We start from the raw sequence: 9,991 nt of genomic DNA, 5'->3' as shown, positions 1-9,991 counted from the left end.
CTCGAGGCGGAAGAACGAAGCCAGCAAGGGCCTGGCCGCAAGTGCGTTCAATTGTCGGGACGTCCAAGTCCCTCGTTCTTCCGTGCTTCCTCTTTCGGCAAGTCGTTGCGGCACCTTCCCAAAGCGCGCAGACCCGCTAATCGCGACGAGCGCGACGTGGCCGTGCCGCCTTTCCCTCGGCAGCAAGCAAAACGCCTGGCAACGTCGACGCTCCCCTAACCGCGATCTCGCACCGTGTTTCGTGTGGCGAATTCAAAAGCCGGCCGGCGCTGCTGCAACCATTACGGTCGGTACGCATACGCCGCGGAGGGCGGGACGGTCATCGGAGCGTGCGGTTCCTCCATCGAGTACTGCGCACCTCGGCCGTCGCATCGCCGTGCCATGACCGGCCGCGCGTCAACGCGAACCGGTGCCAGCGAGATCCCTCGCCTGCAAGAACCGACCGGCAGCCTCCGTCACCCGAGGACGCGGAGGCGCTTGCCGCGGACGGCGGGACGGTATGCACTGGTGCACAGCGGACCCGTCACATCGCCAGTTCCTTGACCGACCGCCGACGCTTGTGCCGTTCCTCTCGTACTTGGCAGTCGCCGCGCGATTGTCGGGTCTCGTTCTTGCACGCTCGAACGGTCGGGAGGGCACTCGGCTGGCGTTTCGGGAACGCGCAGCCTCGCCTTCTACCGACGTAACCACGACTCGCCGTTCGCGCTCCGCCGCTCCTGTTTACAGTACTAGGCGGTCCCGCAGCGGTCGGGTCGCGCATTTCGAGCGCTTCGAGCCACGGTTCAGTGGCGGGTCGAAAGCCGACCTATGAGTGCGTTGCGCCGTTTGTACCCGCGTCCGCCACCTGGCCGACCGTCCAAGGTCGCGGTGTTGGCGTCCGCTGGGCGCAACAATTTGTCACGGGGTGCCGCTCCACATTCAGGCAGCCCCGTGGGGAAAAGCCGACCCCGCGTCCAAACGGGGTCAGCGGCAGAAAGTGTCGGGCGCAGACGCAGCTGAGGCGCTCACCCTTCACAATCCGTTAATGATCCTTCCGCAGGTTCACCTACGGAAACCTTGTTACGACTTTTACTTCCTCTAAATGATCAAGTTTGGTCATCTTTCCAACAGACCGGCGCAACCGAAAGGCCGCGCCGGACATCGGTCCGAAGACCTCACTAAATCATTCAATCGGTAGTAGCGACGGGCGGTGTGTACAAAGGGCAGGGACGTAATCAACGCGAGCTTATGACTCGCGCTTACTGGGAATTCCTCGTTCAAGGGGAACAATTGCAAGCCCCTATCCCAATCACGAAAGAAGTTCCACGGGTTACCCAGTCTTTTCAGACAGGGATAAAGACACGCTGCTTCCTTCAGTGTAGCGCGCGTGCGGCCCCGGACATCTAAGGGCATCACAGACCTGTTATTGCTCTGTTTCGTGCGGCTAGGAGCCGCTTGTCCCTCTAAGAAGGTTGTAAGGTGCTGGGAACCCCGCACCTATTTAATAGGCTAGAGTCTCGTTCGTTATCGGAATTAACCAGACAAATCGCTCCACCAACTAAGAACGGCCATGCACCACCATCCACCGAATCAAGAAAGAGCTCTCAATCTGTCAATCCTCCCAGTGTCCGGGCCGGGTAAGTTTTCCCGTGTTGAGTCAAATTAAGCCGCAGGCTCCACTCCTGGTGGTGCCCTTCCGTCAATTCCTTTAAGTTTCAGCTTTGCAACCATACTTCCCCCGGAACCCAAATACTTTGGTTTCCCGGAAGCTGCCCGCCGAGTCATTTGAGTAACTCAGGCGGATCGCTGGTTGGCATCGTTTATGGTCAGAACTAGGGCGGTATCTGATCGCCTTCGAACCTCTGACTTTCGTTCTTGATCAATGAAAACATTCTTGGCAAATGCTTTCGCAGTAGTTCGTCTTGCGACGGTCCAAGAATTTCACCTCTAGCGCCGCAATACGAATGCCCCCGTCCGTCCCTCTTAATCATTACCTCGTATTCCAAAAACCAACAGAACAGAAACGAGGTCTTGTTCTATTATTCCATGCAAGTTTATTCAGGCGACTCGCCTGCGTTGAGCACTCTAATTTTTTCAAAGTAAAAGCACCGGCCATCTCGAGGCACACAATGAAGTGCACCAAGAAAGAACCGGCATGATGTTCAGTCCGAGCCGTCGCATCGGGTAGATGCACTACTCGTCTGGAACTGAGATCCAACTACGAGCTTTTTAACCGCAGCAGCTTTAGTATACGCTATTGGAGCTGGAATTACCGCGGCTGCTGGCACCAGACTTGCCCTCCAATTGATCCTCGTTAAAGGATTTAGAGTGTACTCATTTCAATTACGGGGCCTCAAAAGAGTCCCGTATTGTTATTTTTCGTCACTACCTCCCCGTGCCGGGAGTGGGTAATTTGCGCGCCTGCTGCCTTCCTTGGATGTGGTAGCCGTTTCTCAGGCTCCCTCTCCGGAATCGAACCCTGATTCTCCGTTACCCGTAACAACCATGGTAAGCAAGTAACCTACCATCGAAAGTTGATAAGGCAGACACTTGAAAGAAACGTCGCCGGCTCGTGGCCATGCGATCAGCACAAAGTTATCCAGAGTCACCACACAATACGGGCCGAAACCCGATCGATCTTGGTCTAATAAAAGCACCCGTTACCCAAAGGGCTCCAGGCTCACTGCATGTATTAGCTCTAGAATTGCCACAGTTATCCAAGTAGGAAGAAACGATCTAAGGAACCATAACTGATTTAATGAGCCATTCGCGGTTTCGCCTTATTTCGGCATGTACTTAGACATGCATGGCTTAATCTTTGAGACAAGCATATGATTACTGGCAGGATCAACCAGGTAATCGTTCGACTGCGCGTCCGTCCTCGCCCTCGGCGGGCCGGACGCAGTCTGTGTGCGGCGGAGGCCACCTTCAGGCGCCCCAACACGCTTATTTTGCACTCCGAGATGACGGCGTTCGAGCTCGCTACGGCACAACCTTCCCGAAAGACGAGTGGGAGCCGTGCGGCAAGAAGCACGTTCATGCTCGCTCTTTTTCGTTGCATCGACTCGGTCGCGCCGTGCGGGTTGCCCAAGCCCGCTGCACTGTCGGTGGACCGGCCGGAACTAGCAACGGAGCCGAGACTGCAAAGCCGCCAGACGACGGGTCACGCCCGCGTCTTCGGCGCTTTCGCATCTGAATCGCCCGAGGACGACACGGAACACACCTCGATATCGTGGTAAAACGGCACCGTCCGACAACCAGCCCCTAACGCATCAAGCGGATGAGGCTGCAGACGACTGCCGTGGATTCCCCTGGAGCAGACCCGAGGACACGCTTGACGAGGCCGAAGCCCGCCGCATATCAGACACCCGGTCGCTTTCGCGTACGCCGCTCACGAGAACCCCCACATAATAGCAGCGATAAGTACCCAGACCTCCTTGGGCCCTAATACGAGCGTACTCGAGAAAATTTCACCGCGGGTGTGCCCCGAAACGTGTGGCATGTTGAGCGTGCCACAAGTCTACGTCGCTCTCAAACCCGCCGAGGTCGTAGAATTTGCGACCCTACTCACGAAATTCCCACCGAGGATACGGCCGCAAACGTACCGCACCTTGGGTAGGCCACGAGTTTGTGCAACACTACGCTGACGGCACAGCACCGAGGTCGTGCGCGCACGCACGGGAAAATTCCGCCGCGGTTTCTGCCGAAAACGTGAGGCACCACGACTCTCCGCAAGTTCGCGTCGACTGCGAAAGACCGAAGTCGTGAACGACGTGTCCGCTACTCGCCGCCGACACGCTGGACACCAAACGTACAACGACTCGACGGCGTCGTAGAGGCCCACGACGCGGTTTTCCTTAACGACGTCTCGGCGTGGCACCGACAGGTTAGAACGGCCGACCAACGTTCCCTGTCCGCCGTTCGGCTCAGTCGAAGGGCTCGGCGACTTCGGCAACGCTGCGAAGCCGCACGGTGACGCACGCCATGTCCCCATTTTTTTTTTTCTTTCTGCGTCTGCCGGGGTGCCCCTATAATAGCAGCGATAAGCACCCAGACCGCCGTGGGTCGCTCGCCCCGGCTGACGTGGTTTTTCGTACTCCTGCGGCGGTCGCCGTCAAGCACGTCCAAATACGCTACTTTCGTGGGCGCATTCACGCTCTTTCGCTTCGCCGGAGTGCCAGCACTCACTCTGCCAAAAACGGCGAACATCCGAGCGGCGGTTCCCACTTTTGCGTCGGCGTCGCAAACCCCGCCCCGGCAGACGAGGTTTGCCGTACTCGTGCGACGGTGGCCGGCGGGCACGTCGAAAGACGCCGATATCGTGCGCGAATTGGCGCACCTTGGCTTCACCGGAGTGCCGCCACTGACTCCTCCAAAAACGGCGAAGATCCGAGCGGCGCTTCCCACTTTCGCATCGGCGTCCCGAACTCCGCCCCGGCTGACGCGGTTTACCGTACTCGTGCGACGGTCGCCGGCGAGCACGTGGAAAGACGCCGATATCGTGCCCGAATCGGCTCCGTTCGGCTTCGCCGGAGTGCCAGCACTGGCTCGGCGAAAGACGACGAACATCCGAGCGACGGTTCTCACTATTGCGTACGCGTCGCAAACCCCGCCCCGGCAGACGCACTTTGCCGTACTCGTGCGACGGTCGCCGGCGAGCACGTAGAAAGACGCCGATATCGTGCCGGAATCGGCCCCGTTTGGCTTCGCCGGAGTGCCAGCACTCACTCGGCCACAAACGGCGAACATCCGAGCGGCGGTTCCCACTTAGCCGTCGGCGTCCCGAACTCCGCCCCGGCAGACGCGGTTGCCGAGCTCGTGCGACTAGCGACCGCGAAGCCGTCTCGCGACGCCGCTTTCGTGCGCGGCTCCCACTGCGACCTGGGTCACCCGAGGTCGACGAGCAAAAAAGAATGTCGAAAAAAATTTTTTTTTTTTTTGCGTCTGCCGGGGTGCCCCTATAATAGCAGCGATAAGCACCCAGACCGCCATGGGTCGCTCGCCCCGGCTGACGTGGTTTTTCGTTTTCCTGCGGTGGTCGTCGTCAAGCACGTCCAAACACGCCACTTTCGTGGGCGCATTCGCGCTCTTTCGCTTCGCCGGAGTGCCAGCACTCACTCTGCCAAAAACGGCGAACATCCGAGCGGCGGTTCCCACTTTTGCGTCGGCGTCGCAAACCCCGCCCCGGCAGACGAGGTTTGCCGTACTCGTGCGACGGTGGCCGGCGGGCACGTCGAAAGACGCCGATATCGTGCGCGAATTGGCGCACCTTGGCTTCACCGGAGTGCCGCCACTGACTCCTCCAAAAACGGCGAAGATCCGAGCGGCGCTTCCCACTTTCGCATCGGCGTCCCGAACTCCGCCCCGGCTGACGCGGTTTACCGTACTCGTGCGACGGTCGCCGGCGAGCACGTGGAAAGACGCCGATATCGTGCCCGAATCGGCTCCGTTCGGCTTCGCCGGATTGCCAGCACTGGCTCGGCGAAAGACGACGAACATCCGAGCGACGGTTCTCACTATTGCGTACGCGTCGCAAACCCCGCCCCGGCAGACGCACTTTGCCGTACTCGTGCGACGGTCGCCGGCGAGCACGTAGAAAGACGCCGATATCGTGCCGGAATCGGCCCCGTTTGGCTTCGCCGGAGTGCCAGCACTCACTCGGCCACAAACGGCGAACATCCGAGCGGCGGTTCCCACTTAGCCGTCGGCGTCCCGAACTCCGCCCCGGCAGACGCGGTTGCCGAGCTCGTGCGACTAGCGACCGCGAAGCCGTCTCGCGACGCCGCTTTCGTGCGCGGCTCCCACTGCGACCTGGGTCACCCGAGGTCGACGAGCAAAAAAGAATGTCGAAAAAAATTTTTTTTTTTTTTTTGCGTCTGCCGGGGTGCCCCTATAATAGCAGCGATAAGCACCCAGACCGCCATGGGTCGCTCGCCCCGGCTGACGTGGTTTTTCGTTTTCCTGCGGTGGTCGTCGTCAAGCACGTCCAAACACGCCACTTTCGTGGGCGCATTCGCGCTCTTTCGCTTCGCCGGAGTGCCAGCACTCACTCTGCCAAAAACGGCGAACATCCTAGTGGCGGTTCCCACTTTTGCGTCGGCGTCGCCAACCCCGCCCCGGCATACGCGGTTTGCCGTACTCGTGCGGCGGTGGCCGGCGGGCACGTCGAAAGACACCGATATCGTGCGCGAGTCGATGCTTCTTGGTCTCGCAGGAGGGCCGCCACTCACTCCTGCAAAAACGGCGAAGATCCGAGCGGCGCTTCCCACTTTTTCGTCGGCGTCGCAAACCTCGCCCCGGCAGACGCGCTTTGCCGTACTCGTGCGACGGTCGCCGGCGAGCACGTCGAAATACGCCGATATCGTGCCCGAATCGGCCCCGTTTCGCTTCGCCGGAGTGCCAGCACTCGCTCGGCCAAAGACGACGAACATCCGAGCGACGGTTCCCACTATTGCGTACGCGTCGCGAACCCCGCCCCGGCAGACGCGGTTTGCCGTACTCGTGCGGCGGTGGCCGGCGGGCACGTCGAAAGACGCCGATATCGTGCACGAATTGGCGCTCCTTGGCTTCACCGGAGTGCCAGCACTCACTCGGCCAAAAACGGCGAACATCCGAGCAGCGGTACCCACTTAGCCGTCGGCATCCCGAACTCCGCGCCGGCTGACGCGGTTGCCGAGCTCGTGCGACTAGCGACCGCGAACGCGTCTCGCGACGCCGCTTTCGTGCGCGGCTCCCATTGCGACCTGGGTTACCCGAGCTCGACCAGCAAAAAAGAAGGTCGAAAATTTTTTTTTTTTTTTCTGCGTCTGCCGGGGTGCCCCTATAATAGCAGCGATAAGCACCCAGACCGCCGTGTGTCGCTCGCCCCGGCTGACGTGGTTTTTCGTACTCCTGCAGCGGTCGCCGTCACGCACGTCCAAATACGCCACTTTCGTGGGCGCATTCGCGCTCTTTCGCGTCGCCGGAGTGCCAGCACTCACTCTGCCAAAAACGGCCAACATCCGAGCGGCGGTTCCCACTTTTGCGTCGGCGTCGTAAACCCCGCCCCGGCAGACGCGGTTTGCCCTACTCGTGCGACGGTCGCCGGCGAGCGCGTCGAAAGACGCCGATATCGTGCGCTAATTGGCGCTCCCTGGCTTCTCCGGAGTGCCGCCACTCACTCCTCCAAAAACGGCGAAGATCCGAGCGGCGTTCTCCACTTTCGCATCGGCGTCCCGAACTCCGCCCGGGCTGACGCGGTTTACCGTACTCGTGCGACGGTCGCCGGCGGGCACGTCGAAAGACGCCGATATCGTGCCGTAATCGGCCCCGTTTGGCTTCGCCCGTGTGCCAGCACTCACTCGGCCAAAAACGGCGAACATCCGAGCAGCGTTTCCCACTTTCGCATCGGCGTCCCGAAGCCCGCCCCGGCAGACGCGGTTTGCCCTACTCGAGCGACGGTCGCCGGCGATCACGTCGAAAGGCGCCGAATTCGTGCACGAATCGATGCTTCTTGGTCTCGCAGGAGGGCCGCCACTCACTCCTGCAAAAACGGCGAAGATCCGAGTTGCGCTTCCCACTTTTTCGTCGGCGTCCCGAACTACGCCCCGGCTGACGCGGTTTACCGTACTCGTGCGACGGTCGCCGGCGGGCACTTCAAAATACGCCGATTTCGTGGGCGCATTCACGCTGTTTCGCTTCCCCGGAGTGCCAACACTCACTCTGCCGAAAGCGGCGATCATCCGAGCGGCGGTTCCCACTTTTGCGTCGGCTTCGCAAACGGCGCCCCGGCAGACGCGCTCGTGCGACGTACTCGTGCGACGGTCGCCGGCGAGCACGTCGAAAGACGCCGATATCGTGCTCGAATCGACCCCGTTTCGCTTCGCCGGAGTGCTGCCAGTCACGGCGCAGAAAACGGCGAACAAGTGTTTTTTTTTTTTTTTTTCCTAGAATTTGTGTTATAGAAGGCACATTTGATATCGGACGATAATTTTCAACTTTATCACGCGCACCGATTTTCGTGTAGAGGTTTGCAAGTTTATGGGAATTTCTCCACTTGGAATAATGCGATTTAGTAGTACTACGAGAACTTCATGGATGTACTCAAGGGTACGGGGCAAGTCAGTTACGTCAACACCTGCAGATTTTTTACACTTCAAACTGAAAATTGTTGGTTGTGAGTCCTCGTGTGATATTAAAGGCCGATTCGCTAACACATAGAACAAAGAAAGAAAGGAAGAAAAAACGCCCGCGCTCGCTCAAGAAACCTGGGTTCGCAACAAGTGGCAACAACAAGCAACCGAGCGAGTGCGCCAAAACCCGTGGCGGCCGAACAAACGCGAAGTCCCAACCGCGTCAGCCGGGGCGGCACGGGACAGGAAAAATCACTTCAGCCGGGGCGGCGGGGCACCGAATAAACCTCGTCACCTCGTCGCAGGATAAAAGAGGAAACAAAAAGTCTAAACAGCGTCTGCTGGAGCGAATGCGTAATAAAACAACAACAACAACAAAAAAAAAAAACACCCGCGCTCAAGAAGTCTGCAATCACCACAAAAGGCGACTGTGACCGAGCAGCGTCAGCCGGGGCCGTGCGGAAACGGAAAAACCGCGACTACCGGGGCGTCGAGGCACCGAAAAATCCACTTCAGCCGCGGCGAAAAAAAAAAACAAAAAGAAAGACGGAGGGGGGGGGGGGGAACCACGTCTGCCGGGGCGAAGGAAAAAAAAAAAACGCGTCTGCCGGGGCGAGCCCGGGTGCGGCACCACCGGGAAAACTGTGGCAAACAGACATGGCGATCGAGTGAGTGGGCCGCCAGCCAGGCTCAGCCAAAAAGTGCAAAGTCCGAACTGCGTCAGCCGGGGCGGCAAAAACCACGTCAGCCGGGGCGGCGCAAAAAACCGCGTCTGCCGGGGCGGCACGAAACCGCGTCAGCCGGGGCGGCGCGAAAACTGCGTCAGCCGGGGCGAAAGAAAAAAAAAAAAAAAACGCGTCTGCCGGGGCGAGCCCGGGTGCGGCACCACCGGGAAAACTGTGGCAAACAGACATGGCGATCGAGTGAGTGGGCCGCCAGCCAGGCACAGCCGAAAAGTGCAAAGTCCGAACCGTGTCAGCCGGGGCGGCAAAAAACCGCGTCAGCCGGGGCGGCGCAAAAAACCGCGTCTGCCGGGGCGGCACGAAACCGCGTCTGCCGGGGCGGCGCGAAAACTGCGTCAGCCGGGGCGAGCCCGGGTGCGGCACCACCGGGAAAACTGTGGCAAACAGACATGGCGATCGAGTGAGTGGGCCGCCAGCCAGGCTCAGCCAAAAAGTGCCAAGTCCGAACTGCGTCAGCCGGGGCGGCAAAAAACCGCGTCAGCCGGGGCGGCGCAAAAAACCGCGTCTGCCGGGGCGGCGCGAAAACCGCGTCTGCCGGGGCGGCGCGAAAACTGCGTCAGCCGGGGCGAAAGAAAAAAAAAAACGCGTCTGCCGGGGCGAGCCCGGGTGCGGCACCACCGGGAAAACTGTGGCAAACAGACATGGCGATCGAGTGAGTGGGCCGCCAGCAAGGCTCAGCCAAAAAGTGCTAAGTCCGAACTGCGTCAGCTGGGGCGGCAAAAAACCGCGTCTGCCGGGGCGGCACGAAACCGCGTCAGCCGGGGCGGCGCGAAAACCGCGTCTGCCGGGGCGGCACGAAACCGCGTCAGCCGGGGCGGCGCGAAAACTGCGTCAGCCGGGGCGAGCCCGGGTGCGGCACCACCGGGAAAACTGTGGCAAACAGACATGGCGATCGAGTGAGTGGGCCGCCAGCCAGGCACAGCCGAAAAGTGCTAAGTCCGAACTGCGTCAGCCGGGGCGGCAAAAACCGCGTCAGCCGGGGCGGCGCGAAAACCGCGTCTGCCGGGGCGGCACGAAACCGCGTCAGCCGGGGCGGCGCGAAAACTGCGTCAGCCGGGGCGAGCCCGGGTGCGGCACCACCGGGAAAACTGTGGCTAACAGACATGGCGATCGAGTGAGTGGGCCACCAGCCAGGCTCAGCCAAAAAGTGCTAAGTCC

At 60.3% G+C, this 9,991-nt stretch overlaps 1 non-coding gene across 1 annotated transcript; it reads right to left on the bottom strand.

Annotated features, from left to right (window-relative positions):
- Positions 1–1,022: 1,022 nt before the first annotated feature.
- On the bottom strand, positions 1,023–2,837 carry LOC142796159 (small subunit ribosomal RNA). The gene has a single exon (XR_012893586.1). It is a non-coding gene; the product is annotated as a small subunit ribosomal RNA (ribosomal RNA).
- Between the last annotated feature and the right edge of the window lie 7,154 nt (positions 2,838–9,991).

The sequence above is a fragment of the Rhipicephalus microplus genome, unplaced genomic scaffold (assembly GCF_043290135.1).
Source record: "Rhipicephalus microplus isolate Deutch F79 unplaced genomic scaffold, USDA_Rmic scaffold_1241, whole genome shotgun sequence".
Classification (NCBI taxonomy): domain Eukaryota; kingdom Metazoa; phylum Arthropoda; class Arachnida; order Ixodida; family Ixodidae; genus Rhipicephalus; species Rhipicephalus microplus.
Note: the sequence above shows the minus strand (reverse complement) of the source record. Positions and strands in the feature narration are given on the sequence as shown.